The following is a 9103-nucleotide window of genomic DNA, read 5'->3' as shown; positions in this document are numbered from 1 at the left end:
GACAGTAAATAGTTAATGTCATTTTACAGTCTCACAACACAAAAATCAAAGCAAGTCCCCTCTGTTGCTTAGACTGCCAAAGATATTTCATCATGTCTCCTCTCTTCGAAGTCAATACAATTTTGTATTGTCTGCTTTGGACCCATCGGTAGTTTGTTGCAACAATGTTGCTAATTGTTACAACATGTAATTGAAACTTTACATAAGAAGACTTCAAAGGATTTGTGTAAAGTTTTTCTTCATTGGTTCTACAATTCGTGTCTTTAACACTATTTAAAGACTATAGACTCTGTAGACTGTTTAAAGTTCTATTTTATGGGAATAATGTAGAGAAACTGGCTGCTAAAGCAAATATAGGGAGAGAGAAAAAAACGCCAAGTGGGTTTTTCGTTTCTTTGTGGAGACATGTTTATGCAACATTTTCTTTTTAATTAAATTTTATTTTAGTAATAAATTTTGAAAAAAAAAAAAAAAAAATAAAGAAAATGGCAAAACTACATAATGAATATTTAATTAAACAGGTAATAGTGTTAACGACGACCAAGGTGAAATTTTTTACACTAAACTGTCGAGACTACACAACAGATAACTTTATAATATAGTCTACATTTGTCTATAGTCAAGACCAAGGTCTCGATTATAATATCGACTAACTACCAGACTATAGAATCAGCAATAGAACAAACTACACTATAGTCGAAACTAATACAAACCGACTTATAGTCTGGACTTTAGTCTATTCTATAGTCTGGACTATAGTCTATTATATAGTCTGGACTATAGTCTATTCTATAGTCTGGACTATAGTCTATTCTATAGTCTGGACTATAGTCTATTCTATAGTCTGGACTATAGTCTATTCTATAGTCTGGACTATAGTCTATTCTATAGTCTGGACTATAGTCTACTCTATAGTCTGGACTATAGTCTATTCTATAGTCTGGACTATAGTCTATTCTATAGTCTGGACTATAGTCTATTCTATAGTCTGGACTATAGTCTATATAGTCTATTATAGTCTGATATAGTCTATTCTATAGTCTGGACTATAGTCTTTCTATAGTCTGGACTATAGTCTATTCTATAGTCTGGACTATAGTCTATTCTATAGTCTGGACTATAGTCTATTCTATAGTCTGAGACTATAGGTCTAATTCTTAGTCTGGACTATAGTTTATTCTATAGTCTGGACTATAGTTTATTTATAGTCTGGACTATAGTTTATTCTATAGTCGGACTATAGTATTTTATAGTCTGGACTAGTCTATTCTATAGTCTGGACTATAGTCTTTCTATAGTCTGACTAGTCTAGTCTATAGTCTGGACTATAGTCTATTCTATAGTCTGGACTATAGTCTATTCTATAGTCTGGACTATAGTCTGGACTATAGTCTATTCTATAGTCTGGACTATATTCTATTCTATAGTCTGGACTATAGTCTATTCTATAGTCTGGACTATAGTCCTATTATATAGTCTATTCTATAGTCTGGACTATAGTCTATTCTATAGTCTGGACTATAGTCTATTCTATAGTCTGGACTATAGTCTATTCTATAGTCTGGACTATAGTCTATTCTATAGTCTGGACTATAGTCTATTCTATAGTCTGGACTATAGTCTATTCTATAGTCTGGACTATAGTCTATTCTATAGTCTGGACTATAGTCTATTCTATAGTCTGGACTATAGTCTATTCTATAGTCTGGACTATAGTCTATTCTATAGTCTGGACTATAGTCTATTCTATAGTCTGGACTATAGTCTATTCTATAGTCTGGACTATAGTCTATTCTATAGTCTGGACTATAGTATATTCTATAGTCTGGACTATAGTCTATTCTATAGTCTGACTATAGTCTATTCTATAGTCTGGACTATAGTCTATTCTATAGTCTGGACTATAGTCTATTCTATAGTCTGGACTATAGTCTATTCTATAGTCTGGACTATAGTCTATTCTATAGTCTGGACTATAGTCTAGTCTATAGTCTGGACTATAGTCTAGTCTATAGTCTGGACTATAGTCTAGTCTATAGTCTGGAATATAGTCTAGTCTATAGTCTGGAATATAGTCTAGTCTATAGTCTGGAATATAGTCTAGTCTATAGTCTGGACTATAGTCTAGTCTATAGTCTGGACTATAGTCTCGTCTGTAGTCTGGACTATAGTCTAGTCTATAGTCTGGACTATAGTCTAGTCTATAGTCTGGACTATAGTCTATAGTCTGGACTATAGTCTAGTCTATAGTCTTGACTATAGTCTAGTCTATAGTCTTGACTATAGTCTAGTCTATAGTCTGGACTATAGTCTAGTCTATTGTCTGGACTATAGTTTAGTCTATAGTCTGGACTATAGTCTAGTCTATAGTCTGGACTATAGTCTAGTCTATAGTCTGGACTATAGTCTAGTCTATAGTCTGTACTATAGTCTAGTCTATAGTCTGGACTATAGTCTAGTCTATAGTCTGTACTATAGTCTAGTCTATAGTCTGGACTATAGTCTAATCTATAGTCTGGACTATAGTCTAGTCTATAGTCTGGACTATAGTCTAGTCTATAGTCTTCCAGCCCTTCTTGTATTTCATTAAAAATTCCCCAATCAATTGTCATAAAAACAATCTTGGGACATTGTCTATTCTACCTCTCAACTTCACACAATTGAACCACTAATTAGCAACGCACTGTAAATTGACACTTAGCAAAAACGAACGAACAAAAAAAAAAACGTTGTGTGAAAACAACAAAAATTTGCCACAAATCTAAAACAACAACAGAATAACAAAAAAATCTTGTCAATAAAAACATGAATGTTGCCAACACATCATAAATGCCAACGAAGAAACAATTCAAAGCGTTGCAAGAATACACAATTTGTTGCTGGTTTTGTTGTTGCACTTGGAATTGTACTCGTATTGTAATTGTAATTGTTTTCAGTTTGAACATGAAAAATATGTTGTATGTCGTTAAAGTGGATTTTCATCTATTTCATCTCTTTCTGTAGCTCTGGATCTGGTTCAGGTTCTCTAGAGTGATTGTGTCATTGTAAATGCAATTATTTTGTTCTAGTTCTAGTGGATTTCTTTTAGCGGCTTTAAGATGAGAATGCTAAAGTCGCGTGCATGGAATTGGCAACGAAGTAAATAAACAAAGTATTAAGAGGAGGCTAGTTTTTTGCTCCCCTAAGTTTTTTTTGTAGAGCTGTAGTCGGCTTAATAACTTCTTTTTTTGTTTTTTTGCTGCGGAGCAATTGTTGGAAGTCATCATAAATAATAGGAGCAAGTCACAGAAATTCCTGTTTAACTATGAGTTAAGAAAAAAAGGAATCAGGTATGATCAGAGAAATGTTTACACTAGCGAAGAGAAGAATTCTTTGTTTATTTTCCAAGTCTAATTTTAGCTGCTAGTGTGCAGCGCTTATTTCACTCCACACTTTCCTAGCCATTACCTCGTTTATACTTGCAACAATTGCCACAACATTTTAGCACTTCATCAACAAAAATGTTTGTGCAATTCAACGCATTTTATGAGTAGATTTTTATGTTTATAAAATTTCAAAGCCACCAAGCCGACTCTACGACCATTAAAGCAAAAGAAATAAGAATTATGGAAAAATCAATAGATTTTAGATTCGTCGAACAAACTATACAAACACACCCATGTTTATCGGAAACATTTGAGGGAAAAAACCTTAACAATATTATTATTGTTTTTTTTTTTTCTCTTGTGGTTTTTAAGACTTAAATACTTAACAAAGATTATTTGCAAATAGAGATTTACAGCGGAAGGTGGCAAAAATGGAAAAGATTTTAATGAAGTTTATAGTGTGGACTATAGTGTCTATAGCCTGGACTATAGTCTAGTCTCTATCCTGGACTATAGTCTAGTCTCTAGCCTGGACTATAGTCTAATCTATAGCCTGGACTATAGTCTGAACTATAATCTGGAGTATAGTCTATAGCCTGGACTATAATCTGGAGTATAGTCTATAGCCTGGACTATAATCTTTAGTATATAGTCTGGACTTTAGTCTGGATTAGACCTTAGTCTGGACTATAGTCTAGTATGCAGTCTGGACTTTAGTCTAGTCTATAGTCTGTACTATAATCTGGAGTGTAGTCTATAGTCTGGATTATAGTCTGTAGTATATATCCTGGACTTTAGTCTGAACCAAGGTCTAAAGTCTAGACTTTAGTCTGGACTATAGTCTAGTCTATAGTGTGGACTATAGTCTAGTCTATAGTCTGGACCAGTGATGCCAGGTGTAGGGATTTTTCCCTTTTTGTAGGGATTTTTTTCAAAAATTTCACGTGTAGGGAAAAAGGGAAAGATTTCTTACTATTGTCAAATTGTAGGGATTTTTCAATTTCATAGTTTTTAACAACTAAAAATATACTCTTTCATGTATTAAACTTTTAAATTAAAAATGAAATCAGTTTTAAGTGTATCGTTAGTAAAAATTCCGCTTGTAATTTCTACAATATATGTACCTACATATCGCTACAAGACTGGCATAATCCAAAATTCGGCTTTCTTGAACTAAGTTCTTCAAAACATGCGGCATACTAAAATCTTTCATATAGATTTATGAAATTTCAAATATGTCTATTATTTTCGATGTGAAATCGATTTTTTGTAAACGTAAAAACTAAAACCCACGTTTTTGTGAATATTAGACAACTAAAAATTTAATTTCAATTTAGATGAGAAACATATTAACCTCAACTATCTGAATCTGGATTTTTAAAACCCCTTGATTTGTTTAAAAGTTATTAAAAAAATAGTTAAATGTCATTAAATATTCATATCCATTTTTCTTGAAACGACTTTTTGGATTATGCCAATCCTGTAGGGCGATATATTCTGACTCCTTATAGATAGAGTAGTCGGGGGCTTAATGCAGTAACTCAGGATTGAAAAAATGAATTTAATGTTCTGAAAATTTATAAAAGTAAACCGCAAAAAGTAAACGCTAAAGTAAACCTTATTTAAAATAATTATTTTATGAAAATTTTTTTGTTGGAGGCACATAAAATAAATTTTTATCACGATTCGATATACTGCCATAAATCTTTCAATTGTTTTTTTTTAATCATAACTGAAGAGTCAGGGTTGGAAGATTTGTATGATGTAAAATTGAAAGAAAAAAAAAAATTTGAATTTAAATTCTAGAAATTTCATTCCTAAAAATTAAAAAATATACATACATATATGTATATTATAAAACGGAGCTAATATTTTAGTTTTTGATGTTATTTTTGTATTTTTTTAAGATAAACTTTGAAAAAAAATGGAAAAAAGTAGTGTAGGGAAAACTGTAGGGAAAATAAAAAGTGGGTGTAGGGAAAAAAGGGATTTTTTCTCATAAGCGTAGGGATTTCTGAAAAAAATCTCCTGGCATCACTGGTCTGGACAATAGTCTGAACTATAGTCTGAACTATAGTCTGAACTATAGTCTGAACTATAGTCTGAACTATAGTCTGAACTGTAGTCTGATCTATAATCTGTACTATAGTGTAGTCTATAGTCTGGACTATAGTCTAGTTTATAGTCTGGACTATAGTCTAGTCTATAGTCTGGACTATAGTCTAGTGTATAGTCTGGACTATAGTCTAGTCTATAGTCTGGACTATAGTCTAGTGTATAGTCTGGACTATAGTCTAGTCAATAGTCTAGACTATAGTCTGGACTATAGTCTAGTCCATAGTCTGTACTATAGTCTGGACTATAGTCTAGTCTATAGTCTGCACTATAGTCTGCACTATAGTCTAGTCTATAGTGTGGACTATAGTCTAGTCTATAGTCTGGACTATTCTAGTCTATAGTCTGGACTATAGTCTAGTCTATAGTGTGGACTATAGTCTAGTCTATAGTCTGGACTATAGTCTAGTCTATAGTCTGGACTATAGTCTAGTCTATAGTGTGGACTATAGTCTAGTCTATAGTCTGGACTATAGTCTAGTCTATAGTCTGGACTATAGTCTAGTCTATAGTCTGGACTATAGTCTAGTCTATAGTCTGGACTATAGTCTAGTCTATAGTCTGACTATAGTCTATTCTAAATAGTCTGAACTGTAGTCTGAACTACAATCTGGACTATAGTCTATATTCTGGACTATAGTCTGAACTGTAGTCTGATCTATAATCTGTAGTCTGAACTATAATCTGGACTATAGTGTAGTTTATAGTCTGGACTATAGTCTAGTTTATAGTCTAGTTTATAGCCTGGACTATAGTCTAGTCTATAGTCTGGACTATAGTCTAGTCTATAGTCTGGACTATAGTCTAGTCTATAGTCTGGACTATAGTCTAGTCTATAGTCTGGACTATAGTTTAGTCTATAGTGTGGACTATAGTCTAGTCTATAGTCTGGACTATAGTCTAGTCTATAGTTTGGACTATAGACTAGTCTATAGTCTGGACTATAGTGTATTCTATAGTCTGGACTACAGTCTAGTCTAAAGTCTGGACTAGTCTATAGTCTAGACTATAGTCTACTTTATAGTCTAGTCTATAGTTTCACTCTAGTTCATATACCAGCCTACTCTTGGTTAATTTCCCTGTTCCTTTTTCCACCTTCCACTGTTCACTTTTTACATCATCACTTACTTTGATTTCCCAGCCAAACTTAGACGTATAGTATTTTTTTCTTCAGTTGCGGTTAAAAGGCAGAAAACTTTACAAAAAGCCAAGAGACATTACCAAAGACAAGAAAACACGTAAGAAGACCTGCTTTAAAGTTTTAGTGGTTTGCAGAAGAACTGAAGAGTATATGAAGGAAATAGAAAAGAACCGACTACAAACAACTTCTTTTGCAGCTTAGAAAAATGCCGACAATAGTTTCGATTAGAATTTGTGATTTTTTTTTTCACCGATTTCAACAGAATATATACATAATAGGAAAAAAGAAAAATCCACAACATTAATTTAAAACGTGCCACATTGTATGGCATGTTTTAAATATGTTTGTTTTTCTTGTTCCCTCTAACTTCTTATTTATTTATTTAGCTAGTCATTTATTAATTAAGTAATTGTTGGTGTTTTTTTTTTTTTTTTTTTTTTGGGGATTTTGCTTTTCAATATCTTATCTTTTTGAAAGCTATCTTTTGCTGTTTGAGTGGTGGTGTGATTGAATGCATAAATTTTTAAATAGTTTTTTTGTGATTGAATTTAAATAGATATTTATTTATTTAAATATTTGATATGATTAACTTTTTAAATTTGTTAAAATGTGTGTAGGTGTTCGATAAAACTAGTTGGTGTATGTGTGTTGTATTGAACTGTGAGTGATAAACAAGCAGTCGTGGCCGAGCGGTTAAGGCGTCTGACTAGAAATCAGATTCCCTCTGGGAGCGTAGGTTCGAATCCTACCGACTGCGAGAAGATTTTTTTAAATTATTTTTTATATAAAAATATAAATTTCTATTATTTTTAAAACTTAGAAAATATAAATTTCTTTTGAATACTTAAAATATTGTTTTTGGGATGACGGGTTCGAATCCGAATGAAATATTTTTTTTTTTTTTTACTTTTTTTTATTTTTTTTTCATTTATTTTTTCTTAAAATAACTTAATATTTTTATCAAATGTATACTAATTGAACCCATAGCGAATTTTATTCGAATTTTGTCTAAATTTAATAAAATTGTTTTAATTTTAAAGGAAATTTTTAAAAATCGTTTGGAGGAATGTTTTTTTTGAACTAAGAAAACATTTATTTTTTATATTGAACTCGAAACGTTTATGTACGCAGTCGTGGCCGAGCGGTTAAGGCGTCTGACTAGAAATCAGATTCCCTCTGGGAGCGTAGGTTCGAATCCTACCGACTGCGAGAAGTCTTTTTGCCACATTCAATTCTTCCGATATATTTAAGCGACTGGTTCAATGTCTAGTTCAATATCTAGTCTAATGTCTGGTTTAATGCCTAGTCTGATCCAATAAGCAGTTAATTGTTAAATGTCTAGTCCAATGTTTGGTCTAATCTGATGACTAGTCCAATGTCTAGCTTATGTCTAGTCCAATATCTAGCATAATGTCTAGTCCATGTCTGGTCTAATATCTAGTCCAATATTTAGTCTAATGTATAGTGTAATATCTAGTCCAATATTTAGTTTAATTTCTGGACCAATGTCTAGTCTAATATCTAGTTCAATGTCAGATCAAATATGCAGCCAGTTAAATATTAATCCAGTTAAATATTAAGTTGAATGTTCTATATCTAGACCAATGTCTAGTCCAATGCCAAGTCTTGTGTCTAGTTCAACGTTAAATTTAGTGCCTAGTCTAATATCTAGTTTAATGCCTAGTTCAATGTCTAGCCCAATGTCTGACCTATTATGCAGCCAAATGTCTGGTCTAGTGTACAGTCAAATATCAAGTGTGATGTCAAATATCTAGACCAATGTTTAGTCCAATGTCAAGTCTAGTGTCTAGCTCAACGTTAAATCTAGTGCCTAGTCCAATATCTTGTTTAATGCCTAGTTCAATGTCTAGCCCAATGTCTGATCTATTATGCAGCCAAATGTCTGGTCTAGTGTTCAGTCAAATATCAAGTTTAATGTCCAATATCTAGATCAATGTCTAGTCCAGTGGCAAGTACATTGTCTAGTCCAATGTCGAGTTTAATGTATAGTTTATGTCTGATCTAGTGTCTTGTCAAATGTTAAGTTGAATGTTCAATGTCTGGCCTAATATCTAGTCCAGTGTCAGATGCAACAATGTCTAGTCCAATATCTGGTTTAATGTCTAAGCTAATATCTAGTTCTATGTTAGATTTAATGTGTAGTCCCATGTCTGATGTTATAGGCAGTCAAATGTCTGGTCTAATGACCAGACATTTGACTGGTCTAAAGACCAATGTCTAGTCCATAGCATTAACTGTTTCATAAAACATTAGTTTTTATTCTGTTATAATTTTGCTTAAATTATATAAGCAGTCGTGGCCGAGCGGTTAAGGCGTCTGACTAGAAATCAGATTCCCTCTGGGAGCGTAGGTTCGAATCCTACCGACTGCGAAGATGTTTTTTATACTTTTTTTTTAATAATTTTTATATTCAATTTAAAGCAAATTATCTACAAAAAATTTCTACAATAACCTATCAATA

General features: G+C 32.4%; 3 non-coding genes across 3 annotated transcripts; all 3 read left to right on the top strand.

The window, feature by feature from the left end:
- The first annotated feature begins 7296 nt into the window (after positions 1-7296).
- On the top strand, positions 7297-7378 carry Trnas-aga. Its single transcript has one exon. It is a non-coding gene; the product is annotated as a tRNA-Ser (tRNA).
- Positions 7379-7748: 370 nt separating this feature from the next.
- On the top strand, positions 7749-7830 carry Trnas-aga. The gene has a single exon. It is a non-coding gene; the product is annotated as a tRNA-Ser (tRNA).
- A 1101-nt stretch (positions 7831-8931) lies between these two features.
- Positions 8932-9013, top strand: Trnas-aga. Its single transcript has one exon. It is a non-coding gene; the product is annotated as a tRNA-Ser (tRNA).
- Positions 9014-9103: the final 90 nt, after the last annotated feature.

Source organism: Lucilia sericata, unplaced genomic scaffold (assembly GCF_015586225.1).
Source record: "Lucilia sericata isolate MDLA Ls3-8-SP2 unplaced genomic scaffold, ASM1558622v1 Contig007684F_arrow, whole genome shotgun sequence".
NCBI classification, from domain to species: Eukaryota; Metazoa; Arthropoda; class Insecta; order Diptera; family Calliphoridae; genus Lucilia; species Lucilia sericata.
The sequence above is the reverse complement of the archived record's forward strand: the minus strand, read 5'-3'. Positions and strand labels throughout refer to the sequence as shown.